This window comes from Pristiophorus japonicus, chromosome 9, assembly GCF_044704955.1.
Source record: "Pristiophorus japonicus isolate sPriJap1 chromosome 9, sPriJap1.hap1, whole genome shotgun sequence".
Taxonomy (NCBI): Eukaryota; Metazoa; Chordata; class Chondrichthyes; family Pristiophoridae; genus Pristiophorus; species Pristiophorus japonicus.
In genome coordinates, this window is record NC_091985.1 from 198170562 (window position 1) to 198188274 (window position 17713).

Below are 17713 nucleotides of genomic sequence, written 5' to 3' on the forward strand. Positions count from 1 at the left end.
GTCCAAGTCATGCTTGATTATAAATACTCATCAAGGCCTATATCAATTTAATAGGCTACCATTTGGAGTCTCTTCCACCCCCGCCATATTCCAAGGGGTGATGAGCCAGATTTTGCAAGGTATTGAAGGGGTAGTATGTTATTTAGATGACATACTCATTTCTGCACCAAACAGGCAAATTCATAATAACATATTGAATGAAGTCCTCAAACGGCTAGAGAAGCACAGTGTATGAGTGACTGCTCATAAGTGTGAGTTATTTCAAAACTCAGTGGAGTACTTAGGGTTTACAACCAACCAAGGGAAAGCTCGATGCAATCAGAAATGCACCCATTCCCAAGAACGTCACTGAACTTCGATCATTTTTGGGTCTTTTGAATTATTATGGGAAGTTCCTACCAATTTTGGCTATAATGTTACATCCACTGAATGATCTATTGAAAAAACAGGTCCATTGGAAGTGGTCAGAAGAATGCGACACAGCATTCAAGAAGTGTAAAAGCCAATTGGTGGCGAGCACCATGTTAGTTGCACTATGACGTATCGAAGGAGATCAAGCTAGCATGTGATGCCTCTCCGTATGGAGTTGGGACAGTGATCTCTCATGTACTACATAGTGGGGAGGAGAGACCAATTGCTTTTGCTTCACGCACTCTCAGTGCCAGTGAGCGTAATTATGCGCAAATCGAAAAGGAAGTTGTGGCATTAATTTTGGGATCAAGAAGTTCCACAAATACTTATACGGTCGTAAGTTTACCATCGTTGCAGACCATAAGCCCCTAACAGCAAGCCTTTATCCAAAGTCCCCAGTTCCAACATTAGCTGCAGCCCGAATGCAGAGATGGGCTTTGATTTTGTCAGCATATACATATGATATTGAATACAGATGATCAGCTGATCACAATAATGCTGATGCAATGTCTAGATTGCCTTCCCCATCACAAGTTACACCCGATAGGGAAGAAGTGTTCTATTTTTCATACATTGATGAACTGCCAGTCAGAGCTGAAGATATTGGTAGAGCAACCAAATGTGACCCAGTTATGCCAAAGGTGTATGATTGCACCGCAAATGGCTGGCCAAACCAGGTAACAGACAAAGATATTCATCCATTCTTCATTAGTAGGAATGAATTATCAGTCAATAAAGATTGTATCATGTTGGATGCAAGAGTGGTTATACCAAATAAATTCAGGTCCAAATTATTAGGAGAATGTGCTTGACCAAGAGTTTTGCACGCAGTTACTTATGGTGGCCAGGTCTAGATAAAGATATAGAGTACATCGTCAGTCAGTGCACAACATGTCAGTCGGTAAGCAAGAAACCACCATCAGTACCATTACAGTCATGGAAATGGCCTCCCAGGGTGTGTCAAAGGTTACATATCGATTTTGCTGAGCTAGAAGGACAACAATTGTTCATTGTGATTGATAGCCATTTGAAGTGGGTCGAGGTGTTTCCTATGCAGAAAATAACAAGTAAAATATTAGACATTTAGCGACGATTATTTTCTTCATTTGGCCTCCCAGAAGAAATTGTTTCTGATAATGGACCACAATTTTGTTCAGAATAATTTGCACAGTTCACGAGTAAAAATGGTGTGAAACATACCAAAGTTCCACCGTACCACCCTGCTTCAAATGGTGCAGCAGAGCGCACAGTACAAATTGTAAAACGTGCCCTCATCAAACAGATGTTGGATCCAAATCCAAAGACATGACAGTTGTCATTGGACCACAAATTGGTTGATTTTCTAATTACGTATCATAATACTCCTGATACAACTACTTGTAGAACATCAGCAAAGTTGTTTCTCAAATGATAGCCACGAACCAGATTCTCGTTGTTAAAACCAAACTTGGCACAGTCCGTAGAAGAGAAACAATTAAGACAGAAAGTGAATCATGATAGAGGTAGAGTAAAAGAGAGAAGTGCGAAATTGAATCAGAAAGTGAGAGTGAAGAACAATCACCATAAATGGTTAAAGTGGTTATCAGGAAGCGTGGTGAAGATATGTGGTCCTCGCACATATTTGGTCAAGATGTTTGATTATGGACAGATTAGGTTTATTCACATTGATCATATTTTACCTACAGACGTGGAAGGAGTTGAAGGTTGGAATGATGCAATTATTTCTGACTCATCAGATAGTTTTGAAATGTTTTCAGTACAAACACACAGGCTGTAAGATGGCTGACAATGTCAGGACGCCTATCATGTGACTTGTTCCTTCTTTATTGTTGTAAACAGCAATGGCTGCAATGCCACAGTAGTCCACTGGGTAGAGCTATATATATTACAAGTGCAGCACTCCCTCAGTACTGCACCTCTAACAGTGCACCACCCCCTCAGCACTGCCCCTTCGACAGTGCAGTGCTCCCTCAGTACCTACCCTCCAACAGTGCAGCACTCCCTCAGTACTGCCCCTTCGACAGTGCAGCGCTCCCTCAGTACTGCCCCTCCGACAGTGCTGCGGTCCCTCAGGACTGAACTTCTGACAGTGCAGCGCTCCCTCAGTACCTACCCTCCGACAGTGCAGTGCTCCCTCAGCATGCCCCTTCGACAGTGCAGTGCTCCCTCAGTACTGCCCCTCTGACAGTGCAGCGCTCCCTCAGTACTGCCATCCGACAGTGCAGTGCTCGCTCAGTACTGCTCCTCCGACAGTGCAGCACTCCCTCAGTACTGCCCCTCCGACAGTGCAGCACTCCCTCAGTACTGCCCCTCCGACAGTGCAGCGCTCCCTCAGTACTGCCCCTCCGACAGTGCAGCACTCCCTCAGTACTGCCCCTCCGACAGTGCAGCAGTACTGCTCCTTTGACAGTGCACCACTCCCTCAGTACTGCCTCTTCGACAGTGCTTGGGTTGTTGTGCGCTCCTTTCGCTGTTTGCGCTTGGCTTCTGCTTGCTCCCGGCAAATTGACTCGAGGTGTTCGGTGCTTTCCCGGATGCTTCTCCTTCATTTTAAGCGGTCTTGGGCCAGGGATTCCCAGGAGTTGCACCCCCAGGTGGGGATGTTGCACTTTTTCAAGCAGGCTTTGAGGGTGTCTTTGAAGCGTTTCCTCTGCCCACCTGGGGCCCGCTTGCCGTGTCGGAGCTCGGGCACGCGGATGATGTGACCCGTCCAGCAGAGCTGGTTGAACGTAGTCAATGCTTCGATGCTGTGGATATTGGCCTGAGCGACAACACTGACATCGGTGCGCCTATCCTGCCAATAGATTTGCAGGAGCTTGCGGAGGCAGCATTTGTGATACTTCTCCAGTGCTTTGTGGTGCCTGCTGCACACATCCAGAGTTGGATATAGTGCTTTGAATGCCCATGATGTCAAATTGAAAAAGTGCAAATGTGATTTTGTGCAGCCCGAGGTTGTGTACCTTGGTCTGAAAGTTGGTGCAAATGGCTTGCAACCAATGAAGAAAATGGTTGATGCTGTCATCAATGCTCCAAAGCCACAGACCTGACTATTCCAATGCACTCCTGGCTGCCCCCCGCCCCATGTTCTACCCTCCGTAAACTTGAGATCATCCAAATCTCGGTGCCCGTGTCCTAACTCGCACCAAGCCCTGCTCACCCATCATCACTGTGCTCGCTGATCTCCCGGTTAATCAACGCCTCGATTTTAAATTTCTCATCCTTGTTTTCAAATCCCTCTATGGCCTCACCCCTCCCAATCTCTGTAATCTCCTCCAGCCCCACAACCCCCCAGAGATGCCTGCGCTCCTCTAATTCTGCCCTCTTGAGCATCCCTGATTATAATTGCTCAACCATTGGTGGCCATACGTTCAGCTGCCTGGGTCCCAAGCTCTGGAACTCCCTTTTTTTTAAATTTCAAAATATACTTTATTCGTATAAAAATTTGTACAGTACATTCAAAAGCAGTTCAGTACATTTACCTGCGGTCAGCAATCCCATACACTACATTTGGGTGCTGACGGCAGTTCCGTTCGATACATTCCCTTGCTTTTCATTTCAAGTACAACTTGGTACAATACGGGATCCATTGTAGTACATTCGACAAATTACATTACATGTGTCACAGTACATGGAATGGGTGACGGTACATTTACATTTTTTCTTTTCAACGTGCATCACGAAACAGACCTTGCATTGTGCATGGCACTACATAGGTGTTGACAGATCATGGCGCTACATGTACACAAAAAATAAGTTACAAGTACGGCCCGAGGGGAGTTTTGTACTGATTCCTGCCCCCGGGTTTACCGTGGCAGAAGGAACTCCCGCCCTAAACTTCTTGGCCTCTCTACCTCTTTCCTCCTTTAAGACGCTTCTTAAAACCTATCACAAGCAAACTCCCACAAACAACAATGTGATAATGACCAGATAACCTGTTTTTTTATGTTGATTGAGGGATAAATATTGGCCAGGATACCGGGGGTAACTCCCCTGCTCTTTTTCGTAATAGTGCCATGGGATCTTTTACGTCCATTTGAGGGGGCAGACGGGACCTTGGTTTAACGTCTCCTCCGAATGACGGCACCTCCGACAGTGCAGTACTCCCACTATACGAGAGTGCCAACCTGTATTTTTTGTAATCAGCTCTCTTGGAATACAACGCCTCAGTGACCTCCCTTATGCAATGGTGCGTGGCAAACTGGGAGATGTTGCACATATCTCCAGCTGCAGACTAGGAAGGAGCCTGACCCATAAAAGGTTCATCCCAAGCAGCTCTGTAACACAGGACTCTGTGCTCTGCGGACTCTTCCCAGGGACGCACACCGAGACAGACATCATCTGCTGCTGGAGAGCCATCAACTCGGTGAAAGACGCACTTTGGTCTTCCCGACACTTGCTGGTCTTCCAGAGCAAGGAGATGTCCACGGCCAAGTGTTGCAGACTGACACAAGCCAAGGTCCAGGAGTACGTGCTGAGGGACACCAAAGGTTGGTGCAGTCGCCGCAAAGGCACGATGGGGAAGAGCCAGAGTTTAAGGCCCTTCCGCCACGGTAAACCCAGGGGATGGAATCAGACCTCCCCCTCGGGCTGTACTTGTTAATCTGCTTGTATACATAGAGCACCATGTACTGAAACACACCTGTGTTGTGCCATGTATAACGAAAGTCTCTGCACTGTTCAGTAACTTGTAAAGAAATGTAAATGTATTCTCATCCGTTCCGTGTACTGCTTTCATCTACACAGTGCTACCTGTAACGTAATTGGTGATCGGTATTGAAATGTATCCTGGAATGTAATGTAAACCTGTTCCCATCTGCTCCATGTAATACCCTTATTTGCACAGTGCTACATGTAACGTGATTTACAGATTGTACTAAACTGTACCTTGAAATGAAATGCACGCTAGTGCATTGTATGGAACTGCTGCCAGCATCCAAATGAATTGTATGGAATTGCTGAACGCAATGTACTGAACTATTTTCCAATGTATTGTGAAAATTTTATATGAATAAAGTATATTTTTGGAAAAAAAACCCTGACCTTCAAGGCCAGTGGCAGTGCATTCCTCGAACCTGCCCTGAGGTTACTGTTGTGGCTGCAGCATGTGGCAGATTTCAGTGAGGACGTCCCTACTGAAGTGCTGACATCTGACACACTGCACCTTGTGGAACCGAAAGTCCCGAATACCTCGCTCTCCGCGCAGTCTGAGATGGCACAAGCAGCTTTTCTGATGAGCATGGATTTTAAATTAGAATGCATGGCAAGAGTCTATTGTGGAAATAAACCAATTTCAGGAGTTTGAGTGGCTGGTTGTTTAATTTACATTGTCATTCTGTTAGTATTTGTATGTACCAGGCAAATCCCCTGGGAGGATGGACGCACCAATGTCAGTGTTCTCGATCAGGCCAACATCCCCACCATCAAAGCACTGACCACACTCGACCAGCTCCGTTGGGCGGGTCACATAGTCCACATGCCCGACACAAGACTCCCAAAGCAACACTCCACTCGGAACTCGTACACGGCAGATGATCCCCAGGTGGGCAGAGGAAACGTTTCAAGGACACCCTCAAAGCCTCCTTGATAAAGTGTGACATCCCCACCGACACCTGGGAGTCCCTGGCCAAAGGCCAAGACTAAGTAGAGGAAGAGCATCCGAGAGGGCGTTGAGCACCTCGAGTCTCGTCGTCGTTGAGAGCATGCAGAAAACAAGCGCAGGCAGCGGAAGGAGCATGCGGCAAACCAAACTCCCCACCCACCCTTTCCTTCAAACACTTTCTGTCCCACCTGTGACAGAGACTGTAATTCCCATATTGGACTGTACAGTCTCATCTGAGAACTCACTTTTAGAGTGGAAGCAAGTCTTCCTCGATTTCGAGGGACAGCCTATGATGATGACGTACTCTTGATTTACCATGAATTATTGAGAGTATGTATGCCACATAGAGTTCAAAGACCTGATTTTGTATAAGAGACGTGAGCGAACACTGTTTTAGCAGTACACACTAGAATTGGGATGCATGTCTCAGGAGCAGGGAGCATGCACCGGTTTTGTGAAGTGTATGTCTCAGTAACTTTCATACTGATTTTTGTGTAGATTGTACCTCCCTTATCCGGAACCCTCGGGACCTGGCCTGTTCTGGATAGGGGATGTTTCTGGACAAGGGGTGGTCGCATTTAATTGGATGGTACAGCTACTGAACAAGGAGATATCGGGGCTGGCTGGCTTGGGGCTGGGAGTGTGGCAAAGAGATCATGGCGGGGTGATGGTAGATCGCGAGCTCAGGCCAACGATTGTGGGAGTCAGCATAGAAACATAGAAAATAGGTGCAGGAGTAGGCCATTCGGCCCTTCGAACCTGCACCGCCATTCAATGAGTTCATGGCTGAACATGCAACTTCAGTACCCCCTTCCTGCTTTCTCGCCATACCCCTTGATCCCCCTAGTAGTAAGGACTAACTCCTTTTTGAATATATTTAGTGAATTGGCCTCAACAACTTTCTGTGGTAGAGAATTCCACAGGTTCACCACTCTCTGGGTGAAGAAGTTTCTCCTCATCTCGGTCCTAAATGGCTTACCCCCTTATCCTTAGCCTGTGACCCCTGGTTCTGGACTTCCCCAACATTGGGAACATTCTTCCTGCATCTAACCTGTCCAGTCCAGTCAGAATTTTAAACGTTTCTATGAGATCCCCTCTCATTCTTCTGAACTCCAGTGAATACAAGCCCAGTTGATCCAGTCTTTCTTGATATGTCAGTCCCGCCATCCCGGGAATCAGTCTGCTGAACAGTGAGGAAGGAATTCAATTTGTTCATGTCGGAGTTCTGTGCATGCGCCACCTGGTGGCCGGGAATGGTTCCGGACGAGGGGGCGGTTCCAGATGAGGAAAGGTTGAGTATTTTGGGCCTCTACTTATTGGAATTCAGAAGAATGAGAGGTGATCTTATCGAAACGTATAAGATAATAAGGGGGCTTGACAAGGTGGATGCAGAGAGGATGTTTCCACTGAGGGGGGAGACTAGAATGAGGGGGCATGGTCTTAGAATAAGGGGCCGCCCATTTAAAACTGAGATGAGGAGAAATTTCTTTTCTCAGAGGGGTGTAAATCTGTGGCATTCTCTGCCTCAGAGAGCTGTGGAAGCCGGGACATTGAATAAATTTAAGACAGAAATACACAGTTTCTTAAACGATAAGGGAATGAGGGGTTATCAGATAAGCCATGATCGTATTAAATGGCAGAGCAGGCTCGAGGGGCCGTATGGCCTACTCGCTCCTATTTCTTATGTTCTTATGGATAAGGGAGTTCTGGATAAAGGAGGTTCAACATGTAGTATGAAGTTTAAACAACAAAATGAAAAAGATCAAGAAAGCAGTCTGACATTCCTCGCTAAGGTTCAGGGAGGAATATTTTTTTTTAATGTCCAATTTCTTTCCAGATCAACTCTAACGCCAAAGATCACTTTGCGCCAATATATTTGATCTTAGGCCAAAAGGCCGAGAGGCGAAGTTGCACCGTTCCTGGATACACTGCAATACCAGGTCAGTGCATGGAGTGGATGGGGCAAGCCCCTGTTCCAGCTCCCTGTCCAAAAAACAATTTAATATCAGGTCCCCATAGGGGATATTAAACTGATAAGAACAGATACTACATTTGATCTTAGCCAAAAGGAAGGTTCAGGTAGGAATATTGCTCCCTGAGCACCCTGGGTGGATCTGGCCTCCAGCTGAGAACTTCCCCCCCCGTTCCTCCTCCTCCCTCTTCCAGCAGCTTGTCCTGGTCTGTGTCACCTCTGCTCATTCTCCAGTCGTGCAGTAGGCCGGGTGGAAGGCCTACAAATGCACCCATGTCTGGGGCAAATGGTCGGTGCAGAATCCTTGAAGTCGGGACAAAGTTCTTCACACCACTCCGTGTAGACCTTAGCAACTTGAAATGAGTGTGAGTGTCAGCTGTGGCTCAGTGGGTAGCACACTCGCCTCTGAGTCAGAAAGTTGTGGGTTCGACTCCCGCTCCAGGAACCTGCACCAATATCTAGGCTGACCCTACACTGTAGTGCTGAGGGAGTGCTGCACTGTCGGAGGTGCCGTCTTTCGGGATGGGACGTTAAACCGAAACCCCGTCTGCCCTCTCAGGTGGATGTAAAAGATCCCATGGCACTATTTCAAAGAAGAGCAGGGGAGTTATCCCTGGTGTCCTGGGGCCAATATGTATCCCTCAGTCACCATAACAGAAACATTTCAAAATGACTTCATTAGCTGTAAAGTGCTTTGAGACGTCCCGTGGTCATGATGCAGCAGATGCCATTTCAGAACCAATATGGCACCTATAGCACTCATGCAATGGGCGCTATGGAGCCGAATTTTGCAGCCATAGAGTGAAAGACAAATATAGTCATGGCAGACAGACAGTGAGGGAGGCAGAGAGAGAGGGGGTAAAGCTATAATTGGTCAAGAGGTCAGTGAAGAACGAGCCAAGAATACTTCGAGTTTGGTTTCAACTCTTATGAAACTGTATGGTAAACAACCTCTGAGAGCGGGTTCTCAGATTTCGTGTCTCTCCTCTGCTCACTGATCAGGGACAGGTTGGATTACGATTTTCCTGCTGTGACCTTATCTTCAAAGCCACTATGGTCCTGCTCCAACCTCCTCTCCTGTCAGTGGCTGTTATTACTGTGCAAGGTCTCCATACTGCACCAGATTGAAAAGGGAAATGTACTGTTACAATGGACAGATTTATCTACCAGAAGGTCAGAGGTACATAAAGAACAAAGCATAGGAACAGGAGGAGGCCCATTCATCCCTTAGAGCCTGTTACACCGGAACAGGAGGAGGCTCATTGAGTTCCTCGAGCCTGTTACTCAGGAACAGGAGGCCCATTCAGCCCCTCAAGCCTGTTACACAGGAACAGGAAGAGGCCATTCAGCCCCTCGAGCCTGTTACATAGGAACAAGTGAAGGCCCATTCAGCCCCTTGAGCCTGTTACACAGGAACAGGAGGAGGCCCATTCACCCCCTCGAGCCTGTTACACAGGAACAGGAGGAGGCTCATTCAGCCCCTCAAGCCTGTTACACAGGAATAGGAGGAAGCCCATTCAGGCCCTCAAGCCTGTTACACAGGAACAGGAGGAGGCCCATTCAGACACCTGACCCTGTTCCATAAGAACAGGAAGAGGTCCATTCAGCCCCTCGTGCCTATTCTGCCATTCAATTAAATCAGGACCGAGCAGTGGTTGCCGCGGAAACTGCATTGCAACCACAAAATGGCGTGCGAACGCCACCTCACATGGCGTCTCTTCTGTATCACCGGGTGTCTCCGCTCAAAGGAGAGCGACAAGGTAAACATTCCCCCGGGGAGTGTCGTGCAAAAACAATTCAGCATCAGCACTGCCAGGGTCAGGCGAAAGTGGGCAAGAGTCAAAGGGAGGTCGACCCCTTTCTGTGGGTTGTGTAGAACAGGAAGAATAGCGTAACAGTACAGAAGTTACAAATCATTAAAAGTAGTGGCGTTGGTCAATAAAAGACTTGTATTTATACAGCGCTTTCCACGACCACCGGTCATCTCAAAGTGCTTTACAGCCAATTAAATACTTTTGGAGTGCAGTCACTGTTGTAATGTGGGAAACGCGGCAGCCAATTTGCGCACAAACAGCAACGTGATTATGACCAGATAATCTGTTATGTTGATTGAGGGATAAATATTGGCCAGGACACCGGGGATAACTCCCCTGCTCCTCTTCAAAATAGTGCTGTCATGTATCTTACATTATTATATATTACTGTATCCTAGCATGCTATACATGACTGTAATAAGATATGAGCTGTAACCACCAGCATACCTTACCACCAGGGGTGCACTTGCAAGAGACAGGTATATGAGGACAGGTCTCAGGCAAGTACAGCATTCCAGAGCTGTGAAATAAATGTGCAGGTCCAGAGTGACCTTGACTTCACTACATGCCTCGTGTGAATCTGTACTGAGGGGACAGGACTTTACAGTGGCGACGAGTTACGGGATTACAGAATCCACAGAATGGCGAACAACGGATCAGATGAAAAGTACAATACGAGAGACAATTGGGAGGACTTTATAGAAAGGCTCCAGCAAAGCTTTGTAACCAAAGACTGGTTAGGAGATGACAAAGCAGACAAGAGAAGAGCCTATCTCTTGACCAGCTGTGGCTCGAAAACATACGCTTTAATGGAGGATCTGCTGGCACCTGAGAAACCAGCAAGCAAGTTGTTTGAAGAATTGAGCACACTGGTAAGAGACCACCTGAAGCCAGCGAGCAGCCTACACATGGCCAGACACAGGTTCTACAACTACAGACGCTGTGTGGGCCAGAGCATACCCGACTTCGTGGCGGAACTTTGGAGGTTGGCTAGTTTATGTGAGTTCTCCGATGAACTGAGGAGAGAAATGCTGAGAGACTTTTTCATTGAAGGAATAGGCCACGCAGGCATATTCCGAAAGCTCATAGAGACCAAGAACCTGACCTTAGAGGCAGCAGCACTGGTTGCACAGACATTCTTGGTAGGGGAAGAAGAAACGAGGTTGATTTACAATGCAGGTACGACAACTAACGAAATATCGGAGCAAGAAGTTCACAGCATTAAACAAGCTGCTACCCCCACACACAGACAAAACCGGGAGAACAGGCTCTCGACAGCAGGCAGTGGTGCCAGAAGCCATCAAGGGCCACAGGAACGGCCGTTCACACCTCATCAACCCACAATGCGAGCAATCAACTACAAACTGAGAGAAGCTCAAGAGAGATCAGCCAGACGCAGCTCATTCTTTGGGAACAATAGAATCAGTCTGTGCTGGAGGTGTGGGGGTGGGCACTCGTCAAGGGGATGTCGATTTCAGCAGGCTGTTTGCAGGAACTATGAATATACAGGGCATTTGGCCCGCATGTGCAAAAAAACGGCAGCTCGGCTGGTATACGAATCGGATGGGTCGAAAAGCGGACCAGAAGACGGTGGGGACAGTACCCGGGACACCGATGTACAGCGGGTCAACATGATCAATGGCCGCTGCTCCTACAACAGGACGCCTCCTATAATGATGAGGGTCCTATTCAACGGGATACCTGTCAACATGGAGCTGGATATGGGAGCGAGTCAATCTCTCATGGGCGCTCAACAATTTGAACAACTGTGGCCGCATAAAAGAGACAGACCAAAACTCACAAGGGTCGACACCAAACTAAGGATCTATACCAAATAAATCGTACCAGTCCTCGGCAGCGCCATGCTCTCTGTCACACACAAAGAGACAGTGAACCGACTTCCCCTGTGGATTGTCCCCGGAGACCCCTCAGCACTGCTGGGGAGAAGCTGGCTGGCAAAACTAAACTGGAAATGGGATGATGTCCATGCCATGTCATTAGAGGAACGGACCTCCTGCTCAACAGTTATAAAGCGATTTGAACATCTCTTTCAGCCAGGTGTGGGCACTTTCAAAGGGGCCAAAGTCAAAATCTACATCACACAGGATGCTAGACTGGTCCATCACAAGGTCAGAGCTGTACCCTATGTGATGAGGGAAAAGATTGAACACGAACTAGACAGGCTTTTGCGGGAAGGCATTATATCACCTGTGGAATTTAGCGACTGGGCAAGTCCCATCGTCCCAGTCATGAAGCCTGATGGATCCGTACGAATCTGTGTGGACTACAAATCTACCATAAACAGAGTCTCCCAACAGGACCAGTACCCGCTGCCCAGAGCGGAGGACTTATTTGCCACATTGGCTGGAGGTAAACTTTCCTCAAAACTAGACCTCACATCTGCGTATATGATGCAAGAATTGACCGAGGAATCGAAGCTACTCACCACCATCAACACACATCGTGGCCTTTTCATGTACAATCAATGCCCATTCGGCATCAGGTCGGCAGCTGCCATATTCCAGCGCAACATGGAGAGTCTGTTCAAGTCCATCCTGGGGATGGTTGTATTTCAAGACGACATACTTATCACGGGCAGGGACACCGACTCCCATCTCTGTAATTTGGAGGAAGTACTAAAGCGGTTGGATCGGGTAGGCCTACGAGTCAAGAAATCCAAGTGCCTGTTTCTCGCACCCAAGGTTGAATTTTTGGGCAGAAGGATTGCCGCTGATGGAATCCGCCCAACAGAGTCCAAAACAGAAGCAATTCGCCTGGCACCCAGGCCCTGGAATGTCTCAGAACTGCACGCCTTTCTCGGGCTACTCAATTACTTTGGGAACTTTATGCAGAACTTTAGCACGCTGCTGGAGCCTCTCCACATGCGATTGGTTTTGGGGGGACGCCCAGGAACGCGCCTTCAATAAGGCACGCAACCTTCTGTGTTCCAACAGTGTTTTGACTTTCTTTGACCCAGGTAAAAAGCTAGTTCTCACATGCGATGCGTCAGCGTATGGGGTCGGGTGCGTTTTGCAACATGTCAATAGTGCGGGCAAATTACAACCCATAGCTTATGCCTCCAGGTCACTTTCGCGGGCGGAGCGCGGGTACGGAATGGTCGAGAAGGAGGTGCTCGCGTGCGTGTACGGTGTCAAAAAGATGCACCAATACCTTTTCGGGGCCAAGTTCGCATTAGAAACCGACCACAAGCCCCTCACATCCCTCCTATCCGAGAGCAAGGCAATAAACGCCAACGCCTCGGCGCGAATTCAACGGTGGGCACTCATGCTGGCGTCCTACGACTATACCATAAGGCACAGACCAGGCACAGACAACTGTGCCGACGCGCTCAGCAGGCTACCCCTGGCGACAACGGAAGGGTCTTATGAACAGGACTGTGAGATAGTCATGGCAATCAATGCCTTTGAGTCCACAGGTTCGCCCATGACGGCTTGCCAAATCAGAGCCTGGACGGCCAGCGACCCCACGTTATCCTTCGTAAAAAGATGTGTCCTAACCGGTGACTGGGCAGAGGCTCGCGATGCCTGCCCCGAGGAAGTAAAACCATTTCACAGGCGCATGCTTGAGCTATCACTACAAGCAGATTGCCTGATGTGGGGCAGCCGAATAGTCATGCCTCTGCGAGGCAGAGAGGCATTTGTCCGGGAACTCCACCGCGAGCACCTAGGGATCATTCTCATGAAGGCCATAGCCAGATCGCACGTCTGGTGGCCTGGTATTGACACGGACTTGGAGCTCTGCGTCCGAAGGTACACCATTTGTGCCCAACTCAGCAATGCCCCCAGGGAGGCTCCCCTGAGCCCCTGGCCCTGGCCTACCAAACCGTGGTCACGGGTGCACGTAGACTATGCAGGCCCATTCATGGGCAAAATGTTCCTCGTAGTTGTAGATGCATTTTCAAAGTGGATCGAATGCACCATTTTAAACTCGAGCACAACCTCCACCACTGTGGAGAGCCTCGCAACCATGTTTGCAACGCACGGAATCCCTGACATTGGTCAGTGACAATGGTCCATGCTTCACCAGCACAGAATTCCAAGATTTTATAATTGACCACGGCATAAATCACGTCAGGACGGCACCGTTCAAGCCAGCCTCCAACGACCAGGTGGAGAGAGCAGTGCAAATCATTAAACAAGGCATGCTTAAAATCCAAGGTCCCACGCTGCAGGGTCGCCTGTCGCGACTGCTGCTGGCATACAGATCTCGTCCGCACTCATTGACTGGGATCCCCCCTGCGCAACTGTTGATGAAAAGGACTTTAAAAACAAGGCTCTCATTAATCCTCCCAGACATGCACGAAATCGTTGAGGCAAAGCGCCATAAGCTGACTGAGTACCATGACAGAAATTCGAGGGGGAGATGGAATGAAATAGGGGACAAAGTGTTTGTACTAAACTATGGCAGGGATCCCAAATTGCTTGCAGGGACAGTAACACGCAAGGAAGGAAACAGGCTACTGGTAGTACAAATGGACAATGGCAAAACCTGCCGGAGGCATGTAGACCAAGTCAAAAGCAGATTTACCAACAACACTGCGGAACCAGAGGCAGACTACAATGTGGAACTCGCACCACACCTGGTGTACAGACAGAGGGAACAACCTGAGGAAAGGGCAATACCAACAGATAGCCCAGGCGAGTCAACAACAATCACACCAATCAAAACAGACAGCCCAGGTGAGATACCAGCAACCACACCCAAAGAAAAACAGACACCAAGGCAAACAACTGAACCACAACTCAGACGCCCCACGCGAGAGCGTAGACCACCTGAGAGACTGAACCTATAAAGACAATAAAACCTTAGGGGAGGGTGATGTCATGTATCTTACATTATTATATATAACTGTTTCCTAACATGCTATACATGACTGTAATAAGATATGACCTGTAACCACCAGCATACCTTACCACCAGGCGTGCACTTGCAAGAGACAGGTATATACGATCAGGTCTCAGGCAAGTGCAGCATTCCAGAGCTGTGAAACAAAGGTGCAGGTCCAGTGACCTTGACTTCACTACATGCCTCGTGTGAATCTGTACTGAGGGGACAAGACTTTACAAGTGCCATGGGATCTTTTACGTCCACCTGAAGGAGCAGACAGAGCCTCGGTTTAACGTCTCATCTGAAAGGTGGCACCTCTGACAGTGCAGCACTCCCTCAGCACTGCACTGGGGTGTCAGCCGAGATTTTTTGTGCTCAATTCCCTGGATACCAAAGCAGGGTTAATTTCCAGAGGGATAAAATTGAAAAGTAGACAAGATATGTTCATCTTTTATCGAACCTTGATTAGACCACAGTTGGAGCATTATGCACATTTCTGCTCGGCATAGTTTAAGAAGGATATAGAGGAACTGGAGAGGGTTCAAAAAAGATTTACATGAGTGAGACCAGAACTGCAATGTTATACCTATCATGAAAGGATGAACAGGCTGGGTCTCTTTTCTCTCGAAAAGAGAAGGTTAAGGGGAGACCTGCTGGAGGTCTTTAAAATGCTGAAAGGTTTTGACAGAGTGGATGCAGAGAGAATGTTTCCACTTGTGGGGAAGAGCATAACTAGAGGCCATCAATATAAGATAGTCACCAAGAAATCCAATAGGGAATTCAGAAGAAACTTCTTTACCCAGAGAGTGGTGAGAATGTGCAACTTGCTACCACAGGGAGTGGTTGAAGCGAATAGTATAGGTGCATTTAAGGGGAGGCTAGAAAAGCATATAAGGGAGAAGGGAATAGAGGGTTATGCTGATAGATTTAGATGAGGAAAGACGGGAGGAGGCTCGAGTGGAGCATAAACAGCAGCATGGATTAGTTGGGCCGAATGGCCTGTTTCTGTGCTATGTATCCATAGCAAGTCTGTATTAGTGGGCCAGATTCTGCTTTACAAGACCTCAAACTGCGTCTGCCATTGGTTAGACTTGCCCACGCACATTTAGGCTTTAACAATGTTTGCGTGGCTGATAATGCCGCAGCGAGGGAAACGGGGCATCTGTGGCTTGGGTGAACAGGACAAGCAACAGGGTATCTCCTCAAGCAATCAGACTGAAGGACTGTGAACGTAACAGTACAAGGACTGAGAAGGAAGTGTAAATTAGAGTGCGTGAATTCAACGTCACATCAGGTAGGGAAAGAGAAATAAACAGAGAAAAGAGACAGAAAGGAAACAACATTTTTATTTTCACTGACATTTTTAAAATCTCCAACAACAATGTAAAACCTAAGGGAATGAGACTCCACACTTGTTAATTTTCAGTGCCAAAGAGGTTGACTGGAAGTACTTGTCAACTATCATGTCGTTTGAAGGGGACTTACGACTGAATTCTTAAAATATATTCATCCATGGGATGTGGGCGTCGATGGCAATGTCAGCATTTATTGCCCATCCCTAATTGCCCTCGAGAAGGTGGTGATGAGCCACCTTCTTGAACTGCCGCAGTCCGTGTGGTAAAGGTTCATCTACAGTGCTGTTAGGGAGTTCCAGGATTTTGACCCAGCAACGACAAAGGTGCTATACTTCCAAGTTAAGACGATGTGTGACTTGGCAGGGAACTTGGAGGTGGTGGCGTTCCCATGGGCCTGCTGCCCTTGTCCTTCTAGGTGGTGGAGCTCGCGGGTTTGGGAGGTCCTGTCGAAGAAATCATGGAGAGTTGCTGCAGCGCATCTTGTAGATGGGACACACTGCAGCCACGGTACGCCGGTGGTGGAGGGAGTGAATGTTTAATGTGGTGGATGGGGTGACAATCCAGCGGGCTGCTTTGTCCTAAATGGCGTTGAGTTTCTTGAGTGTGGGGGGCTGCACTCATCCAGACAAGTGGAGAGTATTCCATCACCTTGTAGATGGTGGAAAGGCTTTGGGGAGTCAGGAGGTGAGACACTCGCCATAGAATACCCAGCCTCTGACCCGCTCTTGTTGCCAAAGTATTTATGTGGCTGTTCCACTTAAGTTTCTGGTCAATTGTGCCCCCCCAGGATGTTGATGGTGGGGGATTCGGCGATGGTAATGCCATTGAATGTCAAGGGGGGTGGTTAGACTCTTGCTTGTTGGAGATGGTCACTGCCTGGCACTTGTGTGGCATGAATGTTACTTGCCATTTATCAGCCTAAGCCTGAATGTTGTCCAGGTCTTGCTGTATGCGGGCATGGACTGCTCCATTATCTGAGGAGTTGCGAATGGCACTGAACATTGTAAAATCATCAGCGAATATCCCCACTTCTGAACTTATGATGGAGGGAAGGTCATTGATGAAGTTGCTGAAGATGGTTGGGCCGAGGACATTGCCCCGCGGAACTCCTGCAGCGATGTCCTCCAACCATCTTCCTTTGTGCTAGGTATGACTCCAGCCAGTGGAGAATTTTCCCCCTGATTCCCATTAACTTCAGTTGTACTATGGCTCCTTGGTGCCACACTCGGTTAAATACTACCTTGATGTCACGGGCAGTCACTCTCACCTCACCTCTGGAAATGAGCTCTTTTGTCCATGTTTGGACCAAGGCTGTGATGAGGTCTGGAGCTGAGTGGTCCTGGCGGAACCCAAACTGAGCATCGGTGAGCAAGTTATTGATGAGTAAGTGCTGCTTGATAGCATTGTTGATGACACCTTCCATTGCTTTGTTGATGATTGAGACCAGACAGATTGGATCTTTCCTACTTTTTGTCGACAGAACATACCCGGGCATCCCAGGATACTTAAGGAAGTGGCCCTAGAAATAGTGGATGCATTGGTGATCATTTTCCAGTCTATCGACTCTGGATCAGTTCCTGTGGACTGGAGGGTAGCTAATGTATCACCACTTTTTAAAAAAGGAGGGAGAGAAAAAACGGGTAATTATAGACCGGTTAGCATGACATCAGTAGTGGGGAAAATGTTGGAATGAATTATTAAAGATGTAATAGCA

The 17713-nt window shown here is 47.9% G+C and overlaps 1 non-coding gene across 1 annotated transcript; it reads right to left on the reverse strand.

Moving 5' to 3' along the window:
• Nucleotides 1–7913: 7913 nt before the first annotated feature.
• Nucleotides 7914–8097, reverse strand: LOC139274229 (U2 spliceosomal RNA). Its single transcript, XR_011595429.1, has one exon. It is a non-coding gene; the product is annotated as a U2 spliceosomal RNA (small nuclear RNA).
• Nucleotides 8098–17713: the final 9616 nt, after the last annotated feature.